This window comes from Equus przewalskii, chromosome 6, assembly GCF_037783145.1.
Source record: "Equus przewalskii isolate Varuska chromosome 6, EquPr2, whole genome shotgun sequence".
Classification (NCBI taxonomy): Eukaryota; Metazoa; Chordata; class Mammalia; order Perissodactyla; family Equidae; genus Equus; species Equus przewalskii.
Genome location: NC_091836.1, coordinates 1558378 through 1573425, shown reverse-complemented (window position 1 = coordinate 1573425; position 15048 = coordinate 1558378). Strand labels below are relative to the sequence as shown.

The following is a 15048-nucleotide window of genomic DNA, read 5'->3' as shown; positions in this document are numbered from 1 at the left end:
AGAGAAGGGCTTACACAGGGCGCATACGCCGGGGGCAGACACCTTAGGACCCACTTTCGGATTCTGCCTGCCGCCGAAATCACGAGGGCGGGTGGTCCGAGGTGGGCGTGGGGATCAGCAGGGGCTGCCCACGCGGGGTCCCGTCCGCCGTAGGGGACCGACAAAACACATGCCTCAGTGAAACAAATGAAAAATGACACTCGTCCAGCGCACTGGCCACATTTCAAGCGCTCAATACCCACATGGGGTGAGTGGTACCACATCATTTCCATCCATCCAGCGACATTTCCATCGTCACTGAAAACCCTGATGGACAACGCTGGTCTAAAACAGAAGTCAGTGTGACCTGGGGCCCCCGGGCCGCATCCAGCCTGCCGACGGCGCTTCCACGCAACTGGGTCGTCGGCGGAGACCGTCCGGCCCACAAACGTTAAAGATCTTTGCTCTCTGGCCCTTTATGGAAAAAGTTTGCCGAGCCGTTAAAAAGAACGAAGGACCCAGATACATACTAATGTGACAAAGTCACAGAACATTGTGCACAGAAGGAGCCTACGTTTTTTAAAGTTTTTTTTTTTCTTTTTTTGCACATTTGTGCATTTAATTCATGGCCCAGAAGATCGATGCACTGAAGTATTAACCATGCCTTCCGCGGGGGAGAGAGATGGAGGGGGCATTTGGTGGGGGGTATTTTTATGTGTTATCTTATATACCAGGGGTTCCCACAGGGGCTGGCCCTAGCCCTCAGGGGGCACTGGGGGACATCTGGGGATGTCTGTGGGTGTCACACTGGGGGTGCTCCTGGCATCGAGTGGGTGGGGGCCAGGGATGCTGCTCAACCCCCCACAGCGCCCAGGACGGCCCCCCTACCACTCCTAAGAATCAGCGATCACAGCAGGTCAATAGCGCCAGAAGAAACCCTCCCGCAGACTTAGGGTATCTTTTATAATGCGAATTTGTTCATTTACTATCCATTCAGTAGCAAATTTAATAGGGAAGTACCAAGGAAGGATGGCATCTGGCCTGGGGTGCGATGGGCTAAGGTCAGAATGTCAGACATACTGTAGGCACGGAGCTATGTTTGTCAAATTGAATTTGGGACCGTGACGGACGCGCAGGACAGCTCCGGAAGGTAGAAGGTTCCAGAAGAAGGGAGTCATCCAGCAAAAGTCCAGAGGCCTTCAAACGGGATCCACTTAGGGAATCACAGGGCCTGGCGTGGGGCAGGGTGGGTGTGCAATGGGGCAGGGCAGAGTCGGGGGAGAGGTGAGTCCGGGAAGGTCCCATGGCCCAGGCTGGGAGGCCACTGTGTCCATACCCAGGAGTTCAAACTTTGTCCTGGGACAAAGAGTGGCACGGGAAACCAAGAGCTGTTTAGTTTCAAGCAAAAATTTTTTTTTTTTTTTTTTTTTTGAGGAAGATTAGCCCTGTGCTAACTGCTGCCAATCCTTTTTTTGCTGAGGAAGATTGGCCCTGAGCTCACATCTGTGCCCATCTTCCTCTACTTTATATGTGGGACGCCTCCCACAGCATGGCCTGCCAAGCGGTGCCACGTCCGCACCCGGGATCCGAATCAGCGAATCCCGGGCCGCTGAAGCAGAATGTGCGCACTTAACCGCTGCGACATCGGGCCGGCCCCTGCATCCGCAATCTTGATCTCTGGGAACCGAGCCCGTGCTGCACCAGCTCTGAGTGAGTTCTGAGTCTCCCAGCTTCCAGGGTCCCTGGCCATCCTCGGCTGCTAGAAGCGTCACCCCAATCTCTGCCTCCATCTTCACGTGGCGTCCTCCCGCTGTGCGTGTCTGTGTCCAAACGTCCCCCTTTTTATAAGGACACCAATCACAATGGGTTAGGCCTGCCCTAATGACGTCACCTTAACGGGATTACATCCGAAAAGACCTTATTTCCAAACAAGGCCACATTCTGAGGTCCTGGGGGTTAAGACTCAACATATGAATTTGGGGGGGGGACAGTTCACCCCAGAACACCCCTGAACTTGCGACTGGTGTCAGAAGTGAGGGCAGTCTTGCGTGGAGACTGTGACCTCTGATCTTGCAGTTGGCCCTACACTCCTCGCAAAGGAAAAGAGTAAAAAGAGAATGTTCACACCCATGAGGATGGCTATTATCAAACAACAGAAAGTAACAGGTTTGTTGAGGCTGTGGAGAGATTGGCACCCTCGTGCGCTGGTGGTGGGAATGGAAAACAGTGCAGCTGTCGGGAAAATAGTTTGGTGGGTCCTAAAAAAATTGAACAGAGATTGACCATATGTCCTAGCAATATCAATTCTGGGTGTGGACCTGAAGGAATTGAGAATAGGGACTCAAACAGGTATGTGCACACCCACGTTCACAGCAGCCTAAAGGTGGAAACACCCCGAGTGTCCATGGATGGATGATGGATCCACACAGTGTGGTCCATCCACACCGTGGAATATTACGCAGCCCTGAAAAGGAAGGCAATCCTGACACCTGCTCCAACATGGACGGACCTGGAGGACGTGATGCTCAGTGACGTGAGCCAGACACAGAGGGACACACACTGTGTGGTCCACTCACAGGAGGTCCCCAGAGGAGCCACAGCCACAGAGACAGAAAGTGGATGGGGGGCCAGGGGCTGGGGGAGGGGCGGGAGTCAGTGTTTCCTGGGGACAGAGCTTCAGTTTGGGGAGATGGAAAGTTCTGGAGACGGCTGGTGGGGATGGTGGCACAACCGTGTGAATGTGCTTCATGCCGCTGAGCTGTACGCTTAAAAATGGCTAAGATGGTAAATTTTATGTTATGTATAATTTACCACAATTTAAAAGAGGAAAAAAAGGATGGAGAGAGAAAGAGAAAGAAGGACTGACAGATGTCGCAAACTGGAATGTGAGACGGAAAAGCTGGTGGGGTGACGATGAAGCCCGACAACCACGGGGAAGGGTGGCACACACTTGAACTGCTTCCGCACAGAAACATCTGGAACGTGGAGAGTCAAGAGTGAGTATCTCTGAACAAACAAGGAAACTCAGGAGAAGGCGGCGCCGGGTGGCCGCCCGCCGGACCAGCTCTGCCCTCTGCCATCCCCGCGAACGCTGGGCTGGACGCGCACCAGCGCATTCGTGCCCCGGCCCGACCCCGACACGGCCTCCTCGCAGGGCCGGGAAACCTTATCCAGCAGCTGGCAGCCCTGGAGGACGGCAGATGAAAATGAGGCTGCAAAATCTGCCTTTGAACCAAGCAGGGCTCAGAAAGACATGACTATTTGGTCCCAAAACTCTCACGGTGCCCCTGGTACTCCCACAGAAATGCCATTTTGCTTGGACTCTGTGGAAGGCAGAATAATAACCCCAAAGACGTCCCCGTCCTGGTCCCAGGACCTGCAGGTATGTCACCTCACGGGGTAACTTTGCGGATGGGTTAAGTCGAGGCCCCTGGGATGGGGGTGACCCTGGATTCCCGGGGCCCAGGGTCATCCCAGGGTCCTGAGCAGAGGGAGGCAGGAGGGTCAGAGGCCGAGATGGAGACGCTGTGCTGCTGGCCGTGCAGATGGAGGAAGGGGCCCCGAGCCCAGGACGCGGCGCCTCTGGAAGCTGGAGGAGGCGGGACACGCTCCTCCCCTGGGGCCTCCGAGGGGACCCGCCCTCTGCACCCCTGGGTTTAGCCCCGTGGGGCCTCTTTGTTACAACAGCGACAGGACCAAATACAGGCTCTTGTGGACAGAGCTGCTCAGTGCTGGCCTAGGAGAGAGTTGAGTGTTGACTCGGCACATTGGGCGTCCTTGTAGGAAAAACACCTTGAAAAGGGGACGCCCTTCTCCCATCGTTCTCTCGGGTCAAGTGGGAGGGATGCTGGTCACCGACATCCATATTCTGTCTTCAACCCAAGTGGTTCTGTGGCCCCCAGCAAGTGCCTCAGTCATGGCCGGTCATTGACCAGCTTTGTCCCCTGAGTTCTAGTTCTCTATGGCAGAGGGGGTGACAATGTCATTTTTGTCTTCCTCAATCCCATTTTTTGGGGAAGGCCCACCCCAATCATAGTGCCCCACCCACCTGGCCACCAGGCCTGCCCATCACAGTTTTAACTCTTCTCTCCCCATCCGTGATTGGTCCACACTGGACCCAGGCCTGCCAATCACAGTAGCCACCCCTTCATCCCCATCACTGATTGGTCCACACTGGACCCAGGCCTGCCAATCACAGTAGCCACCCCTTCATCCCCATCACTGATTGGTCCACACTGGACCCAGGCCTGCCAATCACAGTAGCCACCCCTTCATCCCCATCACTGATTGGTCCAAAGGGCTGCATATGATTGATGTAAGCCAACCAAGTTTCTTCCTTGAGTTTCAAAGGTATGAAATTAGCGCTTTTCTAGACCAAAAACAACAGGACATGATCAATTTCTTATGGTTCAACTAGTAACAGGAGGGAGGAAGCAGCTTTCTTCTCACTGGGGCTTCTAAGCTGCCATAGGTGGCCTTGGGGCCATTGGCCACCATCTTGCCTGCCAACAGGAAGGAGGGATGAGGTCAATGCCCGGAAGGAAGAGATCCAGTGGATGTGGAGGGAACAGCCAGGGAAGGACCTCAGGGGACGGGACACAGTGACCCAGCTCTACCCGGGGCCAGGTCCTCGTTGGACTGCCCCGGCACAAGAGCCAGTCTTTGCTTGAACCCCGTCTCCACGCCTCCCTTCTCCTCTGGTGCTGCGGGCCCGCTGGGAGAGCCCACAGCACCCGTGATCTTTAATCCACCAACGACCCCCGAACAGAAGTTTCTAGGTCACGTCTCTTTGGAGCTTCAGGCTGGAATGGACACCTGGACGTGTCCAACTGCAACTGAGCATGTCCCAAGTCAGATGTGTCCTCCCTCAGCAAACCTGCCCCCCTCTTCCTCCTGAGTTCTGGGGTCCCACCTCTCCCACCCACTGACACTCCAGAGCAGCCCCCTGGACACTGGCCATCGCTCGTCAGTCCTCCTTCCCCTCCTTGCTGGTCACCTCCAGATCCGGCCATTCCACCATCTTCCTCCTCTCCGGGTACCCCATCCATCCATCCATTCCCGTCCTCCCGGCCTTCCCCTCGTCCCTGGCTTATGGGGTTCTTGCCAACTCCAGGCTTCCCCACCTACCCCACCTACCCATTCTTCATACAACTAAAGATGGCTGCCTAGACTAGGGGGTCTCACCCGGGGACGATCCTGCCCCCAGGGGACACTGGGTGATGTCTGGGGACATCTGTGGTTGTCATGTCTTGGGGAGCTCCTGGCATCAAGTGGGTGGGAGCCAGGGATGCTGCTCAGCCACCCACAAGGCGCAGGACGGCTCCACCTTGGAGAAGGAGCCAGCCCGATGTCAGCCGGCCTGATGGTCTATACAAATATGACCACTGCTTCCCTGCCCTTCAGCAGCTCCTCACCACCCTTAGCATCAAGTTCAAAATCTTGGCCCCGACTTCCCTCCCCAGCCTCATCACTCACCACCGCTTGCTCCCACCTCCAGCCATTCCACATTTATTCTGCTCCCAAAGCAATCCTGACACCTGCTCCCACGTGGACGGACCTGGAGGACGTGATGCTCAGTGACATGAGCCAGACACAGAGGGACACACACTGTGTGGTCCACTCACAGGAGGTCCCCAGAGGAGCCACATCCACAGAGACAGAAAGTGGACGGGGGGCCAGGGGCTGGGGGAGGGGTGGGAGTCAGTGTTTCATGGGGACAGAGCTTCCGTTTGGGGAGATGGAAAGTTCTGGAGACGGATGGAGGGGATGGTGGCACAACCGTGTGAATGTGCTTCATGCCGCTGAGCTGTGCGCTTAAAAATGGTTAAAATGGTGAAATATATATATTTTACCGGAATGAAAAAATCGTTGAGAGAAATCAGCAAGGAATGCACCGGGCAGGAGTTCGCGGCTCTCTTGACTGTGAACACAAGAAAAAGCAAAGTTTGACGCCGATGCGACCCCTTCAGGAGTCAGGAAACAGAGACGCTGTGGAGGCAACAGAGCTCCCCGGCTTGGGAAGCGATTATGAACCACCGCGTGGAGGCACCCAGTTTAGAGAAGCTTCTAGACTCCTGTCAGCTCCTCAGGGACAGACACGCGCTTTCTGCCTCTTTGCCTTGCTCCCGTCTCCCTGCAAAGTCTTTGCAAACAGTTGGCCCAGACAACGCGTTTGTTGCTTGAGTGAAAAGCTGACCATTTTACCAAAGAAGAAATGGGCAGGGCACTTATTAGCTTTGCAAACAGCTGACCCCAACCCCTCCAGGCAGCGATGTCTCTGGGCCGCTCAGATGTGGTGGAGACAGCCTGTCTCAGACAAGAGGGCGTTTTATTTAAGAGAGAGAGAGGCAAAGGGATGGAAGGTTCCGGAAGATCCTTCACGCCCCCTAATCTCAGGCTACAGAATATCTTCTAGAATTTGCTTTATTTTTATTTTTTGCAAAGATCGGGGGTGGGAGAGAAAAGAATACAAAAGCTGAGGAGAAAGAGGTAAGATAACAGATTAAGGGAAATAAGAGAGAGAACTCAAGAGGCGACTGCTGGCTCCACGCGGTGACCCTGAGCTCCGAGAAAGCCCTTGACAGGATGAGGCGTCAGTTGTGCTTTTGAAAGCGACGTGGGAGGATAAGTTACCACCTGAGTTTGAGAGACACACGAGAAGCCCCCAGACACATCCGACGAATGAAGGAGCGGCTGTGAAATAAGAGAATGGAGGGGGCGGGGGACGCGCTGTCTGCCCTCCGCTTACAGGAACGGTCGGTAAAAGCTTCGAGAAGGATCGGCGCCAGATCCAAGGTCTGAAGTAGGCACCGAGACGCAGGGAAGGAAGAAACGGGGCCTCGGGAACGGATGACAGAAGCCCGGAGCACGCAGAGCTCAATTGTGGGCTGTCGGCACCGACGTCCATGACCCGAGCCTGTCACTCATCAGCCTGCAGCTCCTGCTGTCCCAGCGTCCTTGGCCCCTGGGGGCGGGACAGGAGGCCTGAGTCTCGTCCCATCTTGGCAGTGACAGGGTGACACCTAGCAAGTCCCTGCCATTGGGGTGACTCACCGTCTGGGGGCACCTGAGACTGTTCCCCTTGGAACCCAGAAATTGGGACATCCGGCCGCCCTCCTCCCACTCTGTCGTCATCTGCCAGGAAGGGTCTGGAGCCGTCTGGGGGGGCCCCAAGGAAGCGGCGAGCAAGAGGACGTCGTGAAGTGAGCCCTCACTGGGAACGAGGCAGGAACGTCTGCGTCTGGCCTCCCAAGGATGCCACGGAGAGCCTCGCTTCCGGGCCCGTGTGTCCTCAAAGCCATCAGGACACTCGTCAGCGTCTGCTTTCAGAGAAGAGAGAGCGAACTCAGGTGCCGAGCCTTCCGGAGGACGCCAGGGCCGAGGCCTGGGGCCAGGCGATTGAGTCCTTGGCCTCGGGGGCCAAATTTAAGGGGGTGCCAAAAACCTCGGTCAACGAGATAAATAACACTTTCACGCAACGTTTAAAAAAAATCACAATGAATGCCAAGAAATCCATGACCGACCAAATACGGACATTTTACATCAGTTCAGGACCAGACCTGGCACTTGCCTGACTCGTCCGCTCTCCTCCCCTCACCCCTGCCCTGGGGGCACTGTCTTTGCTTATCGTGTTGATATTTGGCTTATTGACGACCTCTCCACATTCTTCTGGCATTTTCCATATTGTAACACAATAGGATTTCTCCTGATCACTGAGCTTTTTGGCTTCCCCCTTAAATTTTGTGTCCAAGGTCAGCATCCTGCCCTTCCTCTGGGCCCTGGAAGGAAACAGCGACAATTTAATAACCCCGTTTGGTTTTCTTCCCATTTCTTTTTTCTGTTTCTTGTTTTCTATTTGGGTGTCAGTGACCAAGTTTTCTTTTAGACTTTTTTTTTTTTTTTTTTAGATTTAAAAAGTGGACCATTGAAGGGAGATTAAATAGATATTTTCACGGACGACCTGGAGATGGCACCCTCCCCTGGGACCCCATCCAGTCTGTGGTTTTAAGAACATCCCCGACGTCTACAGACTCCAGACGCATCTTCTGAATCCCCGAATCAGGTCCAGCCGGCCGCCGGAACCTCCTCCTGGGTGACCTCAGGTGACCCCCATTGACCGCCACCTCCTGGTGTTCACACCTCTGCGTAATCTCCTCCCCTTGCCTGCGGGCAGGACTGGGACTTGCTTCCAACCAACACAGGGGGTGGGACGTCACCACCGTCATGATCGGATTATGTAAGACCCCCATCTTAGCAGACTGGGGCTGGCTTGACCAAGCAGGTGGCCATGTTGGAGAAGCTCATGTGACAAGGAACCGTGGGCGTCCTCTCTAGGCTGTGAGTGGCCACCGGCCGACGGCCAGCGGAAAGCCGGGCCCTTCGCCATCTGCCAACAACCTGAACGAGTTCGGAAGTGGGTCCTCCCCCAGTCCGGCCTTCAGATGCAAATGCAGCCCCGTCGACGCTCTGATCGAGATCGAAGCGTTGTGAGATCCTGAGCAGAGAGCCCAGCCGAGCCAGGCCCGGACTCCCGAGCTGCGGAAACTGGGAGAGAACCAACGGGAGCTGCTGCGAACCATCAAATTTGTGGCGATTCATTACCGAAATCCAATGACGGACGAGCTTCTCAAATCAGGCGCATCCCCCGCTGAGCTCCTGAAATGCCTCTTCCCCCCACCAGAACACCTCTTCCTCCCCGATTCTTCATCTCAGATGGGAGCCCTGTTCTTATGATCACCCAGACCCAAAGCCTGGAGTCGCCCTCTCCCAAAGCCCCATCCAATCTGCCTTAAAACATGTCAGCTCCACCTTCAAAACATGCCAGCATCGGGCCCTCCTCTCCCACCCCCGATCTTTGCCAAAAATAAAAATAAAGCAAATTCTAGAAGATATTTTGTCATCTGAGATTAGTGGCATGGAGGATCTTCTAGAACCTTCCATCCCTTTGCCTCTCTCTCTCTCTCTCTCTCTTAAGTAAAATGCCCTCTTGTCCCAGCTCCATCGTTTCTACCCTGGGCTTGCTGCCACCGTCCCCACCTCCCTGGGTCTGTTCTCAACACGGGAACCTCAGGGGGCCTGCTAAAACCTGAGTCAGGTCATGTCCCGCCAGTGCTTGAGCCTCCCCGTGGCCTTCATTCAGGACAAAAGCCCCGTGTGACATGGTCCCAGAAACTCTTTGCTCTCTGCCCTCAGCTCCAACTTCTTCCTCCTTCCCTCCCTCGGCTCCAGCCACATAGCACACAGACCTCCTCGCTATTCCTCAAACAGGCCACACACGGTCCAGCCTCAGGGCCTTTGCATCTGCTGTGCCTGCTGCCCGACAGGTGAATCTCTATCCCTATGGAGTCAGCCCTACTCCCCCTTTTCCATCCCCTGCTGTATTTGCTGTCTCCCGAATTATGCATGCTGTACCCATGGGAGTAGGCGGCAGGATGGTTTCAGCCAAGGTGCAGAGCCTGGAGTCCCCTGGACTCTGAGAGAAGGGGCTGACCGTTGGAAAAGGGGACCAGGGAAAGAACAGCCACAATGTTCTCTCCATTGTTCAGCCCAATATTGACCGAGAGCACGTTCTCTCACCGGACACTCTGACCTCACAGTTCCAGAGAGTTCCGCCTGGCTAACTACGCTGGTACGTCGTTCCTCAAGAGAATGGAAACGGCCTCGGAGAAATGCATCGAGATAACGACATTCACATGCGTTATTCAGTTTATTACCACAACTCTCCTGTGAGACCAGCTGTATTCACGGCAGAGGAAATGGAAGCACACAGAGCTGGGTGACTTGCCCAAGGTCACAGGATATGGCGGTTTTAAAGGATTTCCACGACTTCTCTGCCACTCTTTGCTCTGGTGGAGCCAGATTCTCCTCCCTCTGAGGGTGGGCTGGACTTGATGACTCACTCCCAATGAACAGAATGTACCAGAAGCAATGGAGTGAGACTTCCGAGAGTAGGTCATAAAAGGACTGTGGCCTCCAGCTGGCTCTCTCTGGGGAAGCCAGCTGCCATATTGTGAGGAGGCTCAGGCGGTGCTGTGGAGAGGCCCACCTGGAGGGGGAGCCGAGGCCTCCCGCCGGCCGCCACACAAGGGAGCCATCCTGCAAGTGGCTCCTCCAGCCCCAGTCGAGCCTTCAGATGAGGCAGCCCCGGCAGTGTCTTGACTGCGACCTCACAAGAGACCCCCAGGCAGAACCACCCAGATAATCACTCCCAAACTTTTACCCTCTGTGGCATAATCAGTGTTTGTTTTAATCTGCTAAATTTTGGGATTTGTTACATAGCAACTGACAACTAATACACAGGACCCAGACCCCACAACCTTTCTGTCTGGCTCTCTATTTTCTCTCCCAGGAGCCACATACTCTGCTCTCGGTGGCCCGTCCTGTTCCCTTCTCCTCATCTCCTCTTCAGTGCCTCATCCTTCCTGCCGTTCACCACGCACCCGCCATGAATCTCCTCCTTGCCTTTGATGACCGATTTTATCTACTTGGTTAAAACGATGGTCCAGCGTCTCCAAGGGGAAAGGCGGCTCTTGGCTTCACTTTTTTCCAACCAGACTCGGCTTTACCTTCCATATAACCCCGACTTCACCTCGGCTCTGCTCCTGGGTACCTAAATTTCTTCTCCATGCTCTCAACTCTTTAACCATCTCGTCCATCTCTCTGTGTCACTCTTTTCTTGCTCCTAATCCAAGATGATCACAGTTTCTGGAATCTTCCATCCCATTTGCCTCCCCGTCTTCAGTTCCACTGCAGCCAAAGCTCGTCTATGGGACGGGCATGTCCTGTCGGCACTGTGGCCTCTCCTGTCCCTCCCCGGCCCGGCTCCTCGGGCAGAAATCCAGCCAGGATGCCCCACCCCCCCGCCATGGCCCCAACTTCATGAGATAAATCACTCTGCGAGCCTCAAGGAAATTTAATAAGCTTGCTCTGCTTTGTTTCTTTTTGTCTGTGGCCTTTCTGTTAGGTTTTCATGGGAAGAGGCGTTTGTGAGAAAACTATTTATGGCGATGATATCTCCTGTTCTTGCAGCTTTACAACGAGCGTGGAGGGACGAGGCGGAGATGCTGGGCGGGGGGGGCGTCGGGGGAGGAGACTTCCAATCGCTTGCAACCTGCGTCATTTAAAATGAACACAGTGCTTCCTGCCACGGGGGATCCCGGATCGGATCCTGGAGCAGAAAAAGGACCTCAGTGGAAACACCGGGCCAATCCGAGTGAGGACGCTGAGCGTGCTCTGCTGATGTGAATGCCCGTTTCTCAGTTTCGATGTTGCACTGTGGTTACGTAAGACGTGGACACGAGGGGAAGCTGGGCCAAGGGCGTACGGGGAGCCTCTGGACCATCCTTGCAACTGCAACTATTCCGAAATCATTTTTTTTTTAATAATAGAGATAAAGTGGGGAAAACGGATATGAGCCGATGACCGAGAATAAATTATCATCTGCGTTAATCCCAGAGCCGGGCGCATTGAAGTGATCGGCTCGGAAAAGCCATGTCCTTGTTCCCGCTCACAGGACGACATGGGCTCGGGCCAAGCGCGAGGCAGCCGTGAGCAGGAAGTTCGTGTCTCATGTCCGCGTGGGGCTCACGGACTCACGTTAAGGTAGCCCTCCCCACAGCCCATGGGGCACGAATGTCCCCATTTCACAGAAGAGGAGACTGACGCTCGGAGAGTGTCATCATCTCTCCCTCCCTCTGTCTCTCTCTATCTCTGTCTCTATCTCTGTCTCCCTCTGTCTCTGTCTCTGTCTCCCTCTGTCTCTGTCTGTCTCTATCTCTCTCTATCTCTGTCTCTCTGTGTCTCTCTGTCTCTGTCTCTTTCTCTGTCTCTATCTCCCTCTGTCTCTGTCTCCCTCTGTCTCTGTCTCCCTCTGTCTCCCTCTGTCTCTGTCTCTCCCTCTCCCCCTCCTCTCTCTTACACACACACACAGTTCTTAGAATCCAGGAATTTCCCCCACTTTGCTGTGTGGCTTCTCTGCCACGAAATGGGCCACGGCTGCCCCAGGCCTCTTCCGCCCGGTAAGGCGTCCAGGAGAGCCACTGGGATGGGGACCGAGAGCCCGAAGCCCTGCCCTGGGGCCGGAAGAGAGATGGCGAGTGGCCCCAGGGATGGAGGTCAGCATCCACGCCTGGGTTCAGCTCCCAGCCGCACAAGTGCCGGCCACACCACAGGGTGAGGGTCCCGCGGCCGCATCGGCGCGGCTCCCAGACACACTGCCCTTCCCGCCGGCTGCCCTCGCCTCACTTTGCTGGACGGATGGAGGGACGGCCAGACGAGGACAGAGGCCAGACCTCCGGTCCTGCTGCTTCTGCCTCCACAGGGTCGATGGACTCACATGGCCACCATCACAGATGTGCCAGGTCCCCCCACGTCCCCCAGGCCCTGGCTGCCGCCTCCAACTCCTGAGCGACAGCAATGAGGACAGAGGAACTTTCTCCAGGAAGGCTGTCCTGGCCGGACTCCGAGTCGGGGGTCCCAGGCTTCATCAAAGGCCACTCAACACGCTTTTGTCTCAAGACTCTCCAAGCCCCACATTTTGCCCCTAAACACTCAGGACTCTGCAAAGCCAGCTTCGAAGAACACAGTGCTCCTCGGGGTGGGGAGGAGCAGGGGCCACACTGGAACTCACACCCCGCAGTCGGACCGCGGACACCCCGGCTTTGGTGGGACCACATGGCTGCACGGCGGGGGGAGGGGGTCAGATCCACGGGCGAGGAAGCGACTCCTGTCCCATTTCCCCGACGAGGAAACCAGTAAGAGGGTGTTCGCACACGCACACACAAAATCACACAGAGTCACACAGTGCAGTCACACACAACCACACACTACGGCCACACGACCATACACAATCTCACACAAGTGGTCACAGAGTCACACAGACACACAACCACACACAGACACAACCACACAAAAATAATGCAACAACATGACCACACACATAATTACACAACCACACACTATCGCCACACAACCATACACAATGTCGCACATGTGGTCACACACTTAGTTACAGAGACACACAACCACACACAGTCACACACACAAATATGCAATGACACAATCACACACGATCACACATGTCCACACACATAATTACACGACCATACGCAGTTATACACAACTGCCACACAACCACACACACAACTGTGCACAGTCTCACATATGTGGTCACACACTTAGTTACACGGACAGCCTGCCTCTGTGGGGTCCCAGGAGCCTGGCTCTGACCCCGGGAGATGGGACGATGGAGAGTGAGGCCCCGCCCGGCCATCCTTAGCCAGCTCGAGGGCAATAAGCACATTGCTAACAGACCAAGACAACTTCGCTATCATCAGGCGATCTGTGCCCCAAAGTGGCTTTCCCGCAACATGTCACTGAACCTATGAGCCCCTCCCCCCAGGCAATGCGACCCCGACCCCAATCTTAGGCCTGGTGACCGCACCCTCCCCAAAGTGTGACCCACAAATCTTTGTCATTGATTCACTTGCCACCAGGGAAGAGGCTGGAAGGAAGGACGGGGCGGGGGCAGGGCGGCTCCTCATCAAACGCCTGGGGATGGTCGCCCTCTTTGTCCAGCCCACCCCTGCGCCCCACCCCGACGCCTGCACCCCGGACCCCTGCACCCCGGACCTGCCGAGGCTCCTCCTGCGGCCCCGCGCTCAGTTCAGCCAAGTTAATGGGCAGAAAAGGCGGGGAAAACTGCGGTCTGGGATGGGGAGCCCTTGGGGGTCCCGCCCCCGCAGTGTGTGCCCGGCGGCGTCCACACAGCCCGATCTCAGTCACACACTCCGACCCCGTCCACACAACCTGACCGCGTCTTCACAGCGCTGCTGCGTCCATGCACGCTGTCCACACGTCTATACAGCCTCGTCTACACAGCCCGGCCTCATTCACGGAGCGCCTGCCGCGTCTACACGCTCCGACCGCGTCTACACAGCCCGTCCGCGTCCACACGGACGGCGCCAGACTCACCGCGCTCCGCCCGCCCGGAGGCTGCACCGCGCCGGCTCCCGCCGCTAACTGAGCGCCAGCCTTAGGGAGCCGGGGCGGGGCTGGGGGCGGCACCGGGCGGGGCACCGCCCTCCTCCTCCCTCCACTGGGGTCTCCTCCCCGCACCGGGGTCTCCTCCTCCCCCACCGGGGTCTCCTCCACGCACCGGGGTCTCCTCCTCCCTCCACCGGGGTCCCCTGGCCCGGGGGCACCGCCCTCCTCCTCCCTCCACTGGGGTCTCCTCCCCGCACCGGGGTCTCCTCCTCCCTCCACCGGGGTCCCCTGGCCCGGGGGCGCCGCCCTCCTCCTCCCTCCACCGGGGTCTCCTCCCCCACCTCACCTGGGTCCCCGGCGCAGGAGTGCCACCATCCTCCGCCGCCCCCGCCCCCGCCTGGGAAATCAGCCGCCCCAGCTCCCCCTGCCCCGTGCCCGCCCCCAAGTGCGCCCCTCCTCTGCGCTCCGAGACCCGCCCCACCGCGCTCTCAGCTCCACGAGGAGACACCGCGGTGCAGGGGAGCCCCTGGGGGAGGGGGCATGGTCCTGAACCTCAGGCTGCTGTGGATGGGACCCCGCACCCAGGTGGAGAGGGCACGGCCTGGGCAGGTGAGCCAGGACAGAGGGGGCGGGAGCCGATGCTCAGCCGGGTTTCCAGGAGGCCCACGTGGGGAGGGGTGTGTGTGAGTAATGACACGATTTTAAAATTCACTTCAGATTGTAGCACAGTCGTAGATTTACAGAGAACCTGTGCAGATGTACCGAGCTCCGGGGGCGCCGGGTGGGCTGTCCCCCCATCCTTGACAGCTTACGTCAGTGTGGCTCGTGGTCACAATGAATGAACGAATATCGAGACGTCCTTGTTAACTAGCACCCACACTTTCCTCAGATTGCCTCAGTTTCCCCTGATGTCCTCTGTTGCGGGACCCCATCAGGACCCCATGTGACACTCGGGCATCCCGTCTCCTGGCTCCTCTGGGCTGGGATGTCCTCAGATGCTCCTGATGCCCTGGGCTGGCGTGAGGGGGACCAGGCAGGAGTGTGGCAGGATGCCCCTCTGTGGGGCTCCTGTCCGGTGTTTCTCAC

General features: G+C 56.6%; 1 protein-coding gene across 1 annotated transcript in view; it reads right to left on the bottom strand.

Moving 5' to 3' along the window:
- The window catches only part of TMPRSS9 (transmembrane serine protease 9), a 44320-nt gene extending 30299 nt beyond the window's left edge, over positions 1 to 14021 (bottom strand). Inside the window, exon 1 of the mRNA XM_070622451.1 lies at positions 13951 to 14021. The gene's annotated coding sequence lies outside the window, so the exon portion shown is untranslated. The remainder of the gene's footprint in view (positions 1 to 13950) is intronic.
- Positions 14022 to 15048: the final 1027 nt, after the last annotated feature.